Raw genomic sequence first — 18,062 nt, 5'->3', positions numbered from 1 at the left:
CCTTCCAAAAGTACCCCCAAAGGAAGGCTTTGAGTACAAGAGAACTCCCCAGGGGAGCCTTTACGCAGCCCCACATGCAACTGCACCCTCAGGGTTCGCTGTTCATGAGCAAACCTAAACGTAGCCCTAGGCGTCTTCGGAGACGAGTGAAAAATCAGGCCCCAGGAAAAGCATTGCAAGCCACTTTGGACCATCCAAAACTGCCCCCAAAGGAAGGCTTTGGATACAAGTGAACTCCCCAGGGGAGCCTTTACGCAGCCCCACATGCAACTGGATCCTCCTGGTTCGCTGTTTCCGAGCATCCCTAAACATAGCCCTAGCCAGCATCGATGACGACTGAAAAATCAGGCCCCAGGAAATGCGTTTGAGGCCTTTTCGCCCATCCAAAAGTGCCCCCAAAGGAAGGCTTTGGTTACAAGTGAACTCCCCAGGGGAGCCTTTACGCAGCCCCACATGCAACTGGACCCTCCGGGTTCGATTTTTCCGAGCAAACCTAAATAGAACCCTAGCCGGCATGGGAGAATCTGAAAAACCGGGCCCCAGAAAACACGTTGCGATCCCCTTTGGACCATCCAAAAGTGTCACCAAAGGAAGGCTTTGGGTACAAGTGAACTCCCCAGGGGAGCCTTTACGCAGCCCCACATGCAACTGGACCCTCCGGGTTCTCTGTTTCCGAGCATCCCTAAACATAGCCCTAGCCGGCAAAGAAGACGACTGAAAAATCAGGCCCCAGGAAATGCGTTGCGAGCCCTTTTCGCCCATCCAAAAGTACCCCAAAGGAAGGCTTTGGGTACAAGAGAACTCCCCAGGGGAGCCTTTACGCAGCCCCACATGCAACTGGACCCTCCCGGTTCGATTTTTCCGAGCAACCCTAAATATATCCCTAGCTGGCAAGGGAGAAGACTGAAAACCCGGGCCCCAGAAAACACGTTGCAATCCCCTTTGGACCATCCAAAAGTGCCCGTAAAGGAAGGCTTTGGGTACAAGTGAACTCCCCAGGGGAGCCTTTACGCAGCCCCACATGCAACTGGACCCTCCGGGTTCGCTGTTTCCGAGCATCCCTAAACATAGCCCTAGCCGGCATCGATGACGACTGAAAAATCAGGCCCCAGGAAATGCATTCCGAGCCCTTTTCGCCCATCCAAAAGTGCCCCCAAAGGAAGGCTTTGGGTACAAGTGAACTCCCCAGGGGAGCCTTTACGCAGCCCCACATGCAACTGGACCCTCCGGGTTCGATGTTTCCGAGCATCCCTAAACATATCCCTAGCCGGCATCGATGACGACTGAAAAATCAGGCCGAAGGAAATGCGTTGCGAGCCCTTTTCGCCCATCCAAAAGTGCCCCCAAAGGAAGGCTTTGGGTACAAGTGAACTCCCCAGGGGAGCCTTTACGCAGCCCCACATGCAACTGGACCCTCCCGGTTCGATGTTTCCGAGCATCCCTAAACATATCCCTAGCCGGCATCGAAGACGACTGAAAAATCAGGCCCCAGGAAATGCGTTGCGAGCCACTTTGGACCATCCAAAAGTGCCCCCAAAGGAAGGCTTTGGGTACAAGTGAACTCCCCAGGGGAGCCTTTACGCAGCCCCACATGCAACTGGACCCTCCGGGTTCGATTTTTCCGAGCAAACCTAAATAGAACCCTAGCCGGCATGGGAGGATCTGAAAAACCGGGCCCCAGAAAACACGTTGCAATCCCCTTTGGACCATCCAAAAGTGTCACCAAAGGAAGGCTTTGGGTACAAGTGAACTCCCCAGGGGAGCCTTTACGCAGCCCCACATGCAACTGGACCCTCCGGGTTCGCGGTTCCTGAGCAAACCTAAACGTAGCCCTTGCCGTCATCGGAGACGAGTGAAAAATCAGGCCCCAGGAAATGCGTTGCGAGCCCCTTTGAACCATCCAGAAATGCCCCCAAAGGAAGGCTTTGGATACAAGTGAACTCCCCAGGGGAGCCTTTACGCAGCCCCACATGCAACTGGACCCTCTGGGTTCGCTGTTTCCGAGCATCCCTAAACATAGCCCTAGCCGGCAAAGAAGACGACGGAAAAATCAGGCCCCAGGAAATGCGTTGCGAGCCCTTTTCGCCCTTCCAAAAGTACCCCCAAAGGAAGGCTTTGAGTACAAGAGAACTCCCCAGGGGAGCCTTTACGCAGCCCCACATGCAACTGCACCCTCAGGGTTCGCTGTTCATGAGCAAACCTAAACGTAGCCCTAGCCGTCTTCGGAGACGAGTGAAAAATCAGGCCCCAGGAAAAGCATTGCAAGCCACTTTGGACCATCCAAAACTGCCCCCAAAGGAAGGCTTTGGATACAAGTGAACTCCCCAGGGGAGCCTTTACGCAGCCCCACATGCAACTGGATCCTCCTGGTTCGCTGTTTCCGAGCATCCCTAAACATAGCCCTAGCCAGCATCGATGACGACTGAAAAATCAGGCCCCAGGAAATGCGTTTGAGGCCTTTTCGCCCATCCAAAAGTGCCCCCAAAGGAAGGCTTTGGTTACAAGTGAACTCCCCAGGGGAGCCTTTACGCAGCCCCACATGCAACTGGACCCTCCGGGTTCGATTTTTCCGAGCAAACCTAAATAGAACCCTAGCCGGCATGGGAGAATCTGAAAAACCGGGCCCCAGAAAACACGTTGCAATCCCCTTTGGACCATCCAAAAGTGTCACCAAAGGAAGGCTTTGGGTACAAGTGAACTCCCCAGGGGAGCCTTTACGCAGCCCCACATGCAACTGGACCCTCCGGGTTCTCTGTTTCCGAGCATCCCTAAACATAGCCCTAGCCGGCAAAGAAGACGACTGAAAAATCAGGCCCCAGGAAATGCGTTGCGAGCCCTTTTCGCCCATCCAAAAGTACCCCAAAGGAAGGCTTTGGGTACAAGAGAACTCCCCAGGGGAGCCTTTACGCAGCCCCACATGCAACTGGACCCTCCCGGTTCGATTTTTCCGAGCAACCCTAAATATATCCCTAGCCGGCATGGGAGAAGACTGAAAACCCGGGCCACAGAAAACGCGTTGCGAGCCCTTTTCGCCCATCCAAATGTGCCCGTAAAGGAAGGCTTTGGGTACAAGTGAACTCCCCAGGGGAGCCTTTACGCAGCCCCACATGCAACTGGACCCTCCGGGTTCGCTGTTTCCGAGCATCCCTAAACATAGCCCTAGCCGGCATCGATGACGACTGAAAAATCAGGCCCCAGGAAATGCATTCCGAGCCCTTTTCGCCCATCCAAAAGTGCCCCCAAAGGAAGGCTTTGGGTACAAGTGAACTCCCCAGGGGAGCCTTTACGCAGCCCCACATGCAACTGGACCCTCCGGGTTCGATGTTTCCGAGCATCCCTAAACATATCCCTAGCCGGCATCGAAGACGACTGAAAAATCAGGCCCCAAGAAATGCGTTTTGAGGCCTTTTCGCCCATCCAAAAGTGCCCCCAAAGGAAGGCTTTGGGTACAAGTGAACTCCCCAGGGGAGCCTTTACGCAGCCCCACATGCAACTGGACCCTCCCGGTTCGATGTTTCCGAGCATCCCTAAACATATCCCTAGCCGGCATCGAAGACGACTGAAAAATCAGGCCCCAGGAAATGCGTTGCGAGCCACTTTGGACCATCCAAAAGTGCCCCCAAAGGAAGGCTTTGGGTACAAGTGAACTCCCCAGGGGAGCCTTTACGCAGCCCCACATGCAACTGGACCCTCCGGGTTCGATTTTTCCGAGCAAACCTAAATAGAACCCTAGCCGGCATGGGAGGATCTGAAAAACCGGGCCCCAGAAAACACGTTGCAATCCCCTTTGGACCATCCAAAAGTGTCACCAAAGGAAGGCTTTGGGTACAAGTGAACTCCCCAGGGGAGCCTTTACGCAGCCCCACATGCAACTGGACCCTCCGGGTTCGCGGTTCCTGAGCAAACCTAAACGTAGCCCTTGCCGTCATCGGAGACGAGTGAAAAATCAGGCCCCAGGAAATGCGTTGCGAGCCCCTTTGAACCATCCAGAAATGCCCCCAAAGGAAGGCTTTGGATACAAGTGAACTCCCCAGGGGAGCCTTTACGCAGCCCCACATGCAACTGGACCCTCTGGGTTCGCTGTTTCCGAGCATCCCTAAACATAGCCCTAGCCGGCAAAGAAGACGACGGAAAAATCAGGCCCCAGGAAATGCGTTGCGAGCCCTTTTCGCCCTTCCAAAAGTACCCCCAAAGGAAGGCTTTGAGTACAAGAGAACTCCCCAGGGGAGCCTTTACGCAGCCCCACATGCAACTGCACCCTCAGGGTTCGCTGTTCATGAGCAAACCTAAACGTAGCCCTAGCCGTCTTCGGAGACGAGTGAAAAATCAGGCCCCAGGAAAAGCATTGCAAGCCACTTTGGACCATCCAAAACTGCCCCCAAAGGAAGGCTTTGGATACAAGTGAACTCCCCAGGGGAGCCTTTACGCAGCCCCACATGCAACTGGATCCTCCTGGTTCGCTGTTTCCGAGCATCCCTAAACATAGCCCTAGCCAGCATCGATGACGACTGAAAAATCAGGCCCCAGGAAATGCGTTACGAGCCCTTTTCGCCCATCCAAATGTGCCCCCAAAGGAAGGCTTTGGTTACAAGTGAACTCCCCAGGGGAGCCTTTACGCAGCCCCACATGCAACTGGACCCTCCCGGTTCGATGTTTCCGAGCATGCCTAAACATATCCCTAGCTGGCATCGAAGACGACTGAAAAATCAGGCCCCAGGAAATGCGTTACGAGCCCTTTTCGCCCATCCAAAAGTGCCCCCAAAGGAAGGCTTTGGGTACAAGTGAACTCCCCAGGGGAGCCTTTACGCAGCCCCACATGCAACTGGACCCTCCGGGTTCGCTGTTTCCGAGCATCCCTAAACATAGCCCTAGACGGCATCGAAGACGAATGAAAAATCAGGCCCCAGGAAATGCGTTGCGAGCCTTTATCTCCCATCCAAAAGTGCCCCCAAAGGAAGGCTTTGGGTACAAGTGAACTCCCCAGGGGAGCCTTTACGCAGCCCCACATGCAACTGGACCCTCCGGGTTCGATTTTTCCGAGCAAACCTAAATAGAACCCTAGCCGGCATGGGAGAATCTGAAAAACCGGGCCCCAGAAAACACGTTGCAATCCCCTTTGGACCATCCAAAAGTGTCACCAAAGGAAGGCTTTGGGTACAAGTGAACTCCCCAGGGGAGCCTTTACGCAGCCCCACATGCAACTGGACCCTCCGGGTTCTCTGTTTCCGAGCATCCCTAAACATAGCCCTAGCCGGCAAAGAAGACGACTGAAAAATCAGGCCCCAGGAAATGCGTTGCGAGCCCTTTTCGCCCATCCAAAAGTACCCCAAAGGAAGGCTTTGGGTACAAGAGAACTCCCCAGGGGAGCCTTTACGCAGCCCCACATGCAACTGGACCCTCCCGGTTCGATTTTTCCGAGCAACCCTAAATATATCCCTAGCCGGCATGGGAGAAGACTGAAAACCCGGGCCACAGAAAACGCGTTGCGAGCCCTTTTCGCCCAAAAAAAAGTGCCCGTAAAGGAAGGCTTTGGGTACAAGTGAACTCCCCAGGGGAGCCTTTATGCAGCCCCACATGCAACTGGACCCTCCGGGTTCGCTGTTTCCGAGCATCCCTAAACATAGCCCTAGCCGGCATCGATGACGACTGAAAAATCAGGCCCCAGGAAATGCATTCCGAGCCCTTTTCGCCCATCCAAAAGTGCCCCCAAAGGAAGGCTTTGGGTACAAGTGAACTCCCCAGGGGAGCCTTTACGCAGCCCCACATGCAACTGGACCCTCCCGGTTCGATGTTTCCGAGCATCCCTAAACATATCCCTAGCCGGCATCGAAGACGACTGAAAAATCAGGCCCCAGGAAATGCGTTGCGAGCCACTTTGGACCATCCAAAAGTGCCCCCAAAGGAAGGCTTTGGGTACAAGTGAACTCCCCAGGGGAGCCTTTACGCAGCCCCACATGCAACTGGACCCTCCGGGTTCGATTTTTCCGAGCAAACCTAAATAGAACCTTAGCCGGCATGGGAGGATCTGAAAAACCGGGCCCCAGAAAACACGTTGCAATCCCCTTTGGACCATCCAAAAGTGTCACCAAAGGAAGGCTTTGGGTACAAGTGAACTCCCCAGGGGAGCCTTTACGCAGCCCCACATGCAACTGGACCCTCCGGGTTCGCGGTTCCTGAGCAAACCTAAACGTAGCCCTTGCCGTCATCGGAGACAAGTGAAAAATCAGGCCCCAGGAAATGCGTTGCGAGCCCCTTTGAACCATCCAGAAATGCCCCCAAAGGAAGGCTTTGGATACAAGTGAACTCCCCAGGGGAGCCTTTACGCAGCCCCACATGCAACTGGACCCTCTGGGTTCGCTGTTTCCGAGCATCCCTAAACATAGCCCTAGCCGGCAAAGAAGACGACAAAAAAATCAGGCCCCAGGAAATGCGTTGCGAGCCCTTTTCGCCCTTCCAAAAGTACCCCCAAAGGAAGGCTTTGAGTACAAGAGAACTCCCCAGGGGAGCCTTTACGCAGCCCCACATGCAACTGCACCCTCAGGGTTCGCTGTTCATGAGCAAACCTAAACGTAGCCCTAGCCGTCTTCGGAGACGAGTGAAAAATCAGGCCCCAGGAAAAGCATTGCAAGCCACTTTGGACCATCCAAAACTGCCCCCAAAGGAAGGCTTTGGATACAAGTGAACTCCCCAGGGGAGCCTTTACGCAGCCCCACATGCAACTGGATCCTCCTGGTTCGCTGTTTCCGAGCATCCCTAAACATAGCCCTAGCCAGCATCGATGACGACTGAAAAATCAGGCCCCAGGAAATGCGTTACGAGCCCTTTTCGCCCATCCAAATGTGCCCCCAAAGGAAGGCTTTGGTTACAAGTGAACTCCCCAGGGGAGCCTTTACGCAGCCCCACATGCAACTGGACCCTCCCGGTTCGATGTTTCCGAGCATGCCTAAACATATCCCTAGCTGGCATCGAAGACGACTGAAAAATCAGGCCCCAGGAAATGCGTTACGAGCCCTTTTCGCCCATCCAAAAGTGCCCCCAAAGGAAGGCTTTGGGTACAAGTGAACTCCCCAGGGGAGCCTTTACGCAGCCCCACATGCAACTGGACCCTCCGGGTTCGCTGTTTCCGAGCATCCCTAAACATAGCCCTAGACGGCATCGAAGACGACTGAAAAATCAGGCCCCAGGAAATGCGTTGCGAGCCTTTATCTCCCATCCAAAAGTGCCCCCAAAGGAAGGCTTTGGTTACAAGTGAACTCCCCAGGGGAGCCTTTACGCAGCCCCACATGCAACTGGACCCTCCGGGTTCGATTTTTCCGAGCAAACCTAAATAGAACCCTAGCCGGCATGGGAGAATCTGAAAAACCGGGCCCCAGAAAACACGTTGCAATCCCCTTTGGACCATCCAAAAGTGTCACCAAAGGAAGGCTTTGGGTACAAGTGAACTCCCCAGGGGAGCCTTTACGCAGCCCCACATGCAACTGGACCCTCCGGGTTCGCTGTTTCCGAGCATCCCTAAACATATCCCTAGCCGGCATCGAAGACGACTAAAAAATCAGGCCCCAGGAAATGCGTTGCGAGCCACTTTGGACCTTCCAAAAGTGCCCCCAAAGGAAGGCTTTGGGTACAAGTGAACTCCCCAGGGGAGCCTTTACGCAGCCCCACATGCAACTGGACCCTCCGGGTTCGATTTTTCCGAGCAAACCTAAATAGAACCCTAGCCGGCATGGGAGGATCTGAAAAACCGGGCCCCAGAAAACACGTTGCAATCCCCTTTGGACCATCCAAAAGTGTCACCAAAGGAAGGCTTTGGGTACAAGTGAACTCCCCAGGGGAGCCTTTACGCAGCCCCACATGCAACTGGACCCTCCGGGTTCGCGGTTCCTGAGCAAACCTAAACGTAGCCCTTGCCGTCATCGGAGACGAGTGAAAAATCAGGCCCCAGGAAATGCGTTGCGAGCCCCTTTGAACCATCCAGAAATGCCCCCAAAGGAAGGCTTTGGATACAAGTGAACTCCCCAGGGGAGCCTTTACGCAGCCCCACATGCAACTGGACCCTCTGGGTTCGCTGTTTCCGAGCATCCCTAAACATAGCCCTAGCCGGCAAAGAAGACGACGGAAAAATCAGGCCCCAGGAAATGCGTTGCGAGCCCTTTTCGCCCTTCCAAAAGTACCCCCAAAGGAAGGCTTTGAGTACAAGAGAACTCCCCAGGGGAGCCTTTACGCAGCCCCACATGCAACTGCACCCTCAGGGTTCGCTGTTCATGAGCAAACCTAAACGTAGCCCTAGCCGTCTTCGGAGACGAGTGAAAAATCAGGCCCCAGGAAAAGCATTGCAAGCCACTTTGGACCATCCAAAACTGCCCCCAAAGGAAGGCTTTGGATACAAGTGAACTCCCCAGGGGAGCCTTTACGCAGCCCCACATGCAACTGGATCCTCCTGGTTCGCTGTTTCCGAGCATCCCTAAACATAGCCCTAGCCAGCATCGATGACGACTGAAAAATCAGGCCCGAGGAAATGCGTTTGAGGCCTTTTCGCCCATCCAAAAGTGCCCCCAAAGGAAGGCTTTGGGTACAAGTGAACTCCCCAGGGGAGCCTTTACGCAGCCCCACATGCAACTGGACCCTCCGGGTTCGATTTTTCCGAGCAAACCTAAATAGAACCCTAGCCGGCATGGGAGAATCTGAAAAACCGGGCCCCAGAAAACACGTTGCAATCCCCTTTGGACCATCCAAAAGTGTCACCAAAGGAAGGCTTTGGGTACAAGTGAACTCCCCAGGGGAGCCTTTACGCAGCCCCACATGCAACTGGACCCTCCGGGTTCTCTGTTTCCGAGCATCCCTAAACATAGCCCTAGCCAGCAAAGAAGACGACTGAAAAATCAGGCCCCAGGAAATGCGTTGCGAGCCCTTTTCGCCCATCCAAAAGTACCCCAAAGGAAGGCTTTGGGTACAAGAGAACTCCCCAGGGGAGCCTTTACGCAGCCCCACATGCAACTGGACCCTCCCGGTTCGATTTTTCCGAGCAACCCTAAATATATCCCTAGCCGGCATGGGAGAAGACTGAAAACCCGGGCCACAGAAAACGCGTTGCGAGCCCTTTTCGCCCATCCAAATGTGCCCGTAAAGGAAGGCTTTGGGTACAAGTGAACTCCCCAGGGGAGCCTTTACGCAGCCCCACATGCAACTGGACCCTCCGGGTTCGCTGTTTCCGAGCATCCCTAAACATAGCCCTAGCCGGCATTGATGACGACTGAAAAATCAGGCCCCAGGAAATGCATTCCGAGCCCTTTTCGCCCATCCAAAAGTGCCCCCAAAGGAAGGCTTTGGGTACAAGTGAACTCCCCAGGGGAGCCTTTACGCAGCCCCACATGCAACTGGACCCTCCGGGTTCGATGTTTCCGAGCATCCCTAAACATATCCCTAGCCGGCATCGATGACGACTGAAAAATCAGGCCCCAGGAAATGCGTTGCGAGCCCTTTTCGCCCATCCAAAAGTGCCCCCAAAGGAAGGCTTTGGGTACAAGTGAACTCCCCAGGGGAGCCTTTACGCAGCCCCACATGCAACTGGACCCTCCCGGTTCGATGTTTCCGAGCATCCCTAAACATATCCCTAGCCGGCATCGAAGACGACTGAAAAATCAGGCCCCAGGAAATGCGTTGCGAGCCACTTTGGACCATCCAAAAGTGCCCCCAAAGGAAGGCTTTGGGTACAAGTGAACTCCCCAGGGGAGCCTTTACGCAGCCCCACATGCAACTGGACCCTCCGGGTTCGATTTTTCCGAGCAAACCTAAATAGAACCCTAGCCGGCATGGGAGGATCTGAAAAACCGGGCCCCAGAAAACAGTTGCAATCCCCTTTGGACCATCCAAAAGTGTCACCAAAGGAAGGCTTTGGGTACAAGTGAACTCCCCAGGGGAGCCTTTACGCAGCCCCACATGCAACTGGACCCTCCGGGTTCGCGGTTCCTGAGCAAACCTAAACGTAGCCCTTGCCGTCATCGGAGACGAGTGAAAAATCAGGCCCCAGGAAATGCGTTGCGAGCCCCTTTGAACCATCCAGAAATGCCCCCAAAGGAAGGCTTTGGATACAAGTGAACTCCCCAGGGGAGCCTTTACGCAGCCCCACATGCAACTGGACCCTCTGGGTTCGCTGTTTCCGAGCATCCCTAAACATAGCCCTAGCCGGCAAAGAAGACGACGGAAAAATCAGGCCCCAGGAAATGCGTTGCGAGCCCTTTTCGCCCTTCCAAAAGTACCCCCAAAGGAAGGCTTTGAGTACAAGAGAACTCCCCAGGGGAGCCTTTACGCAGCCCCACATGCAACTGCACCCTCAGGGTTCGCTGTTCATGAGCAAACCTAAACGTAGCCCTAGGCGTCTTCGGAGACGAGTGAAAAATCAGGCCCCAGGAAAAGCATTGCAAGCCACTTTGGACCATCCAAAACTGCCCCCAAAGGAAGGCTTTGGATACAAGTGAACTCCCCAGGGGAGCCTTTACGCAGCCCCACATGCAACTGGATCCTCCTGGTTCGCTGTTTCCGAGCATCCCTAAACATAGCCCTAGCCAGCATCGATGACGACTGAAAAATCAGGCCCGAGGAAATGCGTTTGAGGCCTTTTCGCCCATCCAAAAGTGCCCCCAAAGGAAGGCTTTGGTTACAAGTGAACTCCCCAGGGGAGCCTTTACGCAGCCCCACATGCAACTGGACCCTCCGGGTTCGATTTTTCCGAGCAAACCTAAATAGAACCCTAGCCGGCATGGGAGAATCTGAAAAACCGGGCCCCAGAAAACACGTTGCAATCCCCTTTGGACCATCCAAAAGTGTCACCAAAGGAAGGCTTTGGGTACAAGTGAACTCCCCAGGGGAGCCTTTACGCAGCCCCACATGCAACTGGACCCTCCGGGTTCTCTGTTTCCGAGCATCCCTAAACATAGCCCTAGCCGGCAAAGAAGACGACTGAAAAATCAGGCCCCAGGAAATGCGTTGCGAGCCCTTTTCGCCCATCCAAAAGTACCCCAAAGGAAGGCTTTGGGTACAAGAGAACTCCCCAGGGGAGCCTTTACGCAGCCCCACATGCAACTGGACCCTCCCGGTTCGATTTTTCCGAGCAACCCTAAATATATCCCTAGCCGGCATGGGAGAAGACTGAAAACCCGGGCCACAGAAAACGCGTTGCGAGCCCTTTTCGCCCATCCAAAAGTGCCCGTAAAGGAAGGCTTTGGGTACAAGTGAACTCCCCAGGGGAGCCTTTACGCAGCCCCACATGCAACTGGACCCTCCGGGTTCGATGTTTCCGAGCATCCCTAAACATATCCCTAGCCGGCATCGATGACGACTGAAAAATCAGGCCCCAGGAAATGCGTTGCGAGCCCTTTTCGCCCATCCAAAAGTGCCCCCAAAGGAAGGCTTTGGGTACAAGTGAACTCCCCAGGGGAGCCTTTACGCAGCCCCACATGCAACTGGACCCTCCGGGTTCACGGTTCCTGAGCAAACCTAAACGTAGCCCTTGCCGTCATCGGAGACGAGTGAAAAATCAGGCCCCAGGAAATGCGTTGCGAGCCCCTTTGAACCATCCAGAAATGCCCCCAAAGGAAGGCTTTGGATACAAGTGAACTCCCCAGGGGAGCCTTTACGCAGCCCCACATGCAACTGGACCCTCTGGGTTCGCTGTTTCCGAGCATCCCTAAACATAGCCCTAGCCGGCAAAGAAGACGACGGAAAAATCAGGCCCCAGGAAATGCGTTGCGAGCCCTTTTCGCCCTTCCAAAAGTACCCCCAAAGGAAGGCTTTGAGTACAAGAGAACTCCCCAGGGGAGCCTTTACGCAGCCCCACATGCAACTGCACCCTCAGGGTTCGCTGTTCATGAGCAAACCTAAACGTAGCCCTAGCCGTCTTCGGAGACGAGTGAAAAATCAGGCCCCAGGAAAAGCATTGCAAGCCACTTTGGACCATCCAAAACTGCCCCCAAAGGAAGGCTTTGGATACAAGTGAACTCCCCAGGGGAGCCTTTACGCAGCCCCACATGCAACTGGATCCTCCTGGTTCGCTGTTTCCGAGCATCCCTAAACATATCCCTAGCCAGCATCGATGACGACTGAAAAATCAGGCCCGAGGAAATGCGTTTGAGGCCTTTTCGCCCATCCAAAAGTGCCCCCAAAGGAAGGCTTTGGTTACAAGTGAACTCCCCAGGGGAGCCTTTACGCAGCCCCACATGCAACTGGACCCTCCGGGTTCGATTTTTCCGAGCAAACCTAAATAGAACCCTAGCCGGCATGGGAGAATCTGAAAAACCGGGCCCCAGAAAACACGTTGCAATCCCCTTTGGACCATCCAAAAGTGTCACCAAAGGAAGGCTTTGGGTACAAGTGAACTCCCCAGGGGAGCCTTTACGCAGCCCCACATGCAACTGGACCCTCCGGGTTCTCTGTTTCCGAGCATCCCTAAACATAGCCCTAGCCGGCAAAGAAGACGACTGAAAAATCAGGCCCCAGGAAATGCGTTGCGAGCCCTTTTCGCCCATCCAAAAGTACCCCAAAGGAAGGCTTTGGGTACAAGAGAACTCCCCAGGGGAGCCTTTACGCAGCCCCACATGCAACTGGACCCTCCCGGTTCGATTTTTCCGAGCAACCCTAAATATATCCCTAGCCGGCATGGGAGAAGACTGAAAACCCGGGCCACAGAAAACGCGTTGCGAGCCCTTTTCGCCCATCCAAAAGTGCCCGTAAAGGAAGGCTTTGGGTACAAGTGAACTCCCCAGGGGAGCCTTTACGCAGCCCCACATGCAACTGGACCCTCCGGGTTCGCTGTTTCCGAGCATCCCTAAACATAGCCCTAGCCGGCATTGATGACGACTGAAAAATCAGGCCCCAGGAAATGCATTCCGAGCCCTTTTCGCCCATCCAAAAGTGCCCCCAAAGGAAGGCTTTGGGTACAAGTGAACTCCCCAGGGGAGCCTTTACGCAGCCCCACATGCAACTGGACCCTCCGGGTTCGATGTTTCCGAGCATCCCTAAACATATCCCTAGCCGGCATCGATGACGACTGAAAAATCAGGCCCCAGGAAATGCGTTGCGAGCCCTTTTCGCCCATCCAAAAGTGCCCCCAAAGGAAGGCTTTGGGTACAAGTGAACTCCCCAGGGGAGCCTTTACGCAGCCCCACATGCAACTGGACCCTCCGGGTTCTCTGTTTCCGAGCATCCCTAAACATATCCCTAGCCGGCATCGAAGACGACTGAAAAATCAGGCCCCAGGAAATGCGTTGCGAGCCACTTTGGACCATCCAAAAGTGCCCCCAAAGGAAGGCTTTGGGTACAAGTGAACTCCCCAGGGGAGCCTTTACGCAGCCCCACATGCAACTGGACCCTCCGGGTTCGATTTTTCCGAGCAAACCTAAATAGAACCCTAGCCGGCATGGGAGGATCTGAAAAACCGGGCCCCAGAAAACACGTTGCAATCCCATTTGGACCATCCAAAAGTGTCACCAAAGGAAGGCTTTGGGTACAAGTGAACTCCCCAGGGGAGCCTTTACGCAGCCCCACATGCAACTGGACCCTCCGGGTTCGCGGTTCCTGAGCAAACCTAAACGTAGCCCTTGCCGTCATCGGAGACGAGTGAAAAATCAGGCCCCAGGAAATGCGTTGCGAGCCCCTTTGAACCATCCAGAAATGCCCCCAAAGGAAGGCTTTGGATACAAGTGAACTCCCCAGGGGAGCCTTTACGCAGCCCCACATGCAACTGGACCCTCTGGGTTCGCTGTTTCCGAGCATCCCTAAACATAGCCCTAGCCGGCAAAGAAGACGACGGAAAAATCAGGCCCCAGGAAATGCGTTGCGAGCCCTTTTCGCCCTTCCAAAAGTACCCCCAAAGGAAGGCTTTGAGTACAAGAGAACTCCCCAGGGGAGCCTTTACGCAGCCCCACATGCAACTGCACCCTCAGGGTTCGCTGTTCATGAGCAAACCTAAACGTAGCCCTAGCCGTCTTCGGAGACGAGTGAAAAATCAGGCCCCAGGAAAAGCATTGCAAGCCACTTTGGACCATCCAAAACTGCCCCCAAAGGAAGGCTTTGGATACAAGTGAACTCCCCAGGGGAGCCTTTACGCAGCCCCACATGCAACTGGATCCTCCTGGTTCGCTGTTTCCGAGCATCCCTAAACATAGCCCTAGCCAGCATCGATGACGACTGAAAAATCAGGCCCGAGGAAATGCGTTTGAGGCCTTTTCGCCCATCCAAAAGTGCCCCCAAAGGAAGGCTTTGGTTACAAGTGAACTCCCCAGGGGAGCCTTTACGCAGCCCCACATGCAACTGGACCCTCCGGGTTCGATTTTTCCGAGCAAACCTAAATAGAACCCTAGCCGGCATGGGAGAATCTGAAAAACCGGGCCCCAGAAAACACGTTGCAATCCCCTTTGGACCATCCAAAAGTGTCACCAAAGGAAGGCTTTGGGTACAAGTGAACTCCCCAGGGGAGCCTTTACGCAGCCCCACATGCAACTGGACCCTCCGGGTTCGCTGTTTCCGAGCATCCCTAAACATAGCCCTAGCCGGCAAAGAAGACGACTGAAAAATCAGGCCCCAGGAAATGCGTTGCGAGCCCTTTTCGCCCATCCAAAAGTACCCCAAAGGAAGGCTTTGGGTACAAGAGAACTCCCCAGGGGAGCCTTTACGCAGCCCCACATGCAACTGGACCCTCCCGGTTCGATTTTTCCGAGCAACCCTAAATATATCCCTAGCCGGCATGGGAGAAGACTGAAAACCCGGGCCACAGAAAACGCGTTGCGAGCCCTTTTCGCCCATCCAAAAGTGCCCGTAAAGGAAGGCTTTGGGTACAAGTGAACTCCCCAGGGGAGCCTTTACGCAGCCCCACATGCAACTGGACCCTCCGGGTTCGCTGTTTCCGAGCATCCCTAAACATAGCCCTAGCCGGCATTGATGACGACTGAAAAATCAGGCCCCAGGAAATGCATTCCGAGCCCTTTTCGCCCATCCAAAAGTGCCCCCAAAGGAAGGCTTTGGGTACAAGTGAACTCCCCAGGGGAGCCTTTACGCAGCCCCACATGCAACTGGACCCTCCGGGTTCGATGTTTCCGAGCATCCCTAAACATATCCCTAGCCGGCATCGATGACGACTGAAAAATCAGGCCCCAGGAAATGCGTTGCGAGCCCTTTTCGCCCATCCAAAAGTGCCCCCAAAGGAAGGCTTTGGGTACAAGTGAACTCCCCAGGGGAGCCTTTACGCAGCCCCACATGCAACTGGACCCTCCGGGTTCTCTGTTTCCGAGCATCCCTAAACATATCCCTAGCCGGCATCGAAGACGACTGAAAAATCAGGCCCCAGGAAATGCGTTGCGAGCCACTTTGGACCATCCAAAAGTGCCCCCAAAGGAAGGCTTTGGGTACAAGTGAACTCCCCAGGGGAGCCTTTACGCAGCCCCACATGCAACTGGACCCTCCGGGTTCGATTTTTCCGAGCAAACCTAAATAGAACCCTAGCCGGCATGGGAGGATCTGAAAAACCGGGCCCCAGAAAACACGTTGCAATCCCATTTGGACCATCCAAAAGTGTCACCAAAGGAAGGCTTTGGGTACAAGTGAACTCCCCAGGGGAGCCTTTACGCAGCCCCACATGCAACTGGACCCTCCGGGTTCGCGGTTCCTGAGCAAACCTAAACGTAGCCCTTGCCGTCATCGGAGACGAGTGAAAAATCAGGCCCCAGGAAATGCGTTGCGAGCCCCTTTGAACCATCCAGAAATGCCCCCAAAGGAAGGCTTTGGATACAAGTGAACTCCCCAGGGGAGCCTTTACGCAGCCCCACATGCAACTGGACCCTCTGGGTTCGCTGTTTCCGAGCATCCCTAAACATAGCCCTAGCCGGCAAAGAAGACGACGGAAAAATCAGGCCCCAGGAAATGCGTTGCGAGCCCTTTTCGCCCTTCCAAAAGTACCCCCAAAGGAAGGCTTTGAGTACAAGAGAACTCCCCAGGGGAGCCTTTACGCAGCCCCACATGCAACTGCACCCTCAGGGTTCGCTGTTCATGAGCAAACCTAAACGTAGCCCTAGCCGTCTTCGGAGACGAGTGAAAAATCAGGCCCCAGGAAAAGCATTGCAAGCCACTTTGGACCATCCAAAACTGCCCCCAAAGGAAGGCTTTGGATACAAGTGAACTCCCCAGGGGAGCCTTTACGCAGCCCCACATGCAACTGGATCCTCCTGGTTCGCTGTTTCCGAGCATCCCTAAACATAGCCCTAGCCAGCATCGATGACGACTGAAAAATCAGGCCCCAGGAAATGCGTTACGAGCCCTTTTCGCCCATCCAAAAGTGCCCCCAAAGGAAGGCTTTGGTTACAAGTGAACTCCCCAGGGGAGCCTTTACGCAGCCCCACATGCAACTGGACCCTCCCGGTTCGATGTTTCCGAGCATGCCTAAACATATCCCTAGCTGGCATCGAAGACGACTGAAAAATCAGGCCCCAGGAAATGCGTTACGAGCCCTTTTCGCCCATCCAAAAGTGCCTGCAAAGGAAGGCTTTGGGTACAAGTGAACTCCCCAGGGGAGCCTTTACGCAGCCCCACATGCAACTGGACCCTCCGGGTTCGCTGTTTCCGAGCATCCCTAAACATAGCCCTAGACGGCATCGAAGACGAATGAAAAATCAGGCCCCAGGAAATGCGTTTTGAGGCCTTTTCGCCCATCCAAAAGTGCCCCCAAAGGAAGGCTTTGGGTACAAGTGAACTCCCCAGGGGAGCCTTTACGCAGCCCCACATGCAACTGGACCCTCCGGGTTCGATTTTTCCGAGCAAACCTAAATAGAACCCTAGCCGGCATGGGAGAATCTGAAAAACCGGGCCCCAGAAAACACGTTGCAATCCCCTTTGGACCATCCAAAAGTGTCACCAAAGGAAGGCTTTGGGTACAAGTGAACTCCCCAGGGGAGCCTTTACGCAGCCCCACATGCAACTGGACCCTCCGGGTTCGCTGTTTCCGAGCATCCCTAAACATAGCCCTAGCCGGCAAAGAAGACGACTGAAAAATCAGGCCCCGTGAAATGCGTTGCGAGCCCTTTTCGCCCATCCAAAAGTACCCCAAAGGAAGGCTTTGGGTACAAGAGAACTCCCCAGGGGAGCCTTTACGCAGCCCCACATGCAACTGGACCCTCCCGGTTCGATTTTGCCGAGCAACCCTAAATATATCCCTAGCCGGCATGGGAGAAGACTGAAAACCCGGGCCCCAGGAAATGCGTTCCGAGCCCTTTTCGCCCATCCAAAAGTGCCCCCAAAGGAAGGCTTTGGGTACAAGTGAACTCCCCAGGGGAGCCTTTACGCAGCCCCACATGCAACTGGACCCTCTGAGTTCGCTGTTTCCGAGCATCCCTAAACATAGCCCTAGCCGGCATCGAAGACGACTGAAAAATCAGGCCCCAGGAAATGCGTTGCGAGCCAGTTCGGACCATCCAAAAGTGCCCCCAAAGGAAGGCTTTGGTTACAAGTGAACTCCCCAGGGGAGCCTTTACGCAGCCCCACATGCAACTGGACCCTCCGGGTTCGCTGTTTCCGAGCATCCCTAAACATAGCCCTAGCCGGCATCGATGACGACTGAAAATCAGGCCCGAGGAAATGCGTTTTGAGGCCTTTTCGCCCATCCAAAAGTGCCCCCAAAGGAAGGCTTTGGGTACAAGTGAACTCCCCAGGGGAGCCTTTACGCAGCCCCACATGCAACTGGACCCTCCGGGTTCGATTTTTCCGAGCAAACCTAAATAGAACCCTAGCCGGCATGGGAGAATCTGAAAAACCGGGCCCCAGAAAACACGTTGCAATCCCCTTTGGACCATCCAAAAGTGCCCCCAAAGGAAGGCTTTGGGTACAAGTGAACTCCCCAGGGGAGCCTTTACGCAGCCCCACATGCAACTGGACCCTCCGGGTTCGCTGTTTCCGAGCATCCCCAAACATAGCCCTAGCCGGCAAAGAAGACGACTGAAAAATCAGGCCCCGTGAAATGCGTTGCGAGCCCTTTTCGCCCATCCAAAAGTACCCCAAAGGAAGGCTTTGGGTACAAGAGAACT

This window comes from Anas acuta, chromosome 6 (assembly GCF_963932015.1).
Source record: "Anas acuta chromosome 6, bAnaAcu1.1, whole genome shotgun sequence".
Lineage (NCBI taxonomy): Eukaryota > Metazoa > Chordata > Aves > Anseriformes > Anatidae > Anas > Anas acuta.
This window is presented reverse-complemented; position numbering follows the sequence as displayed.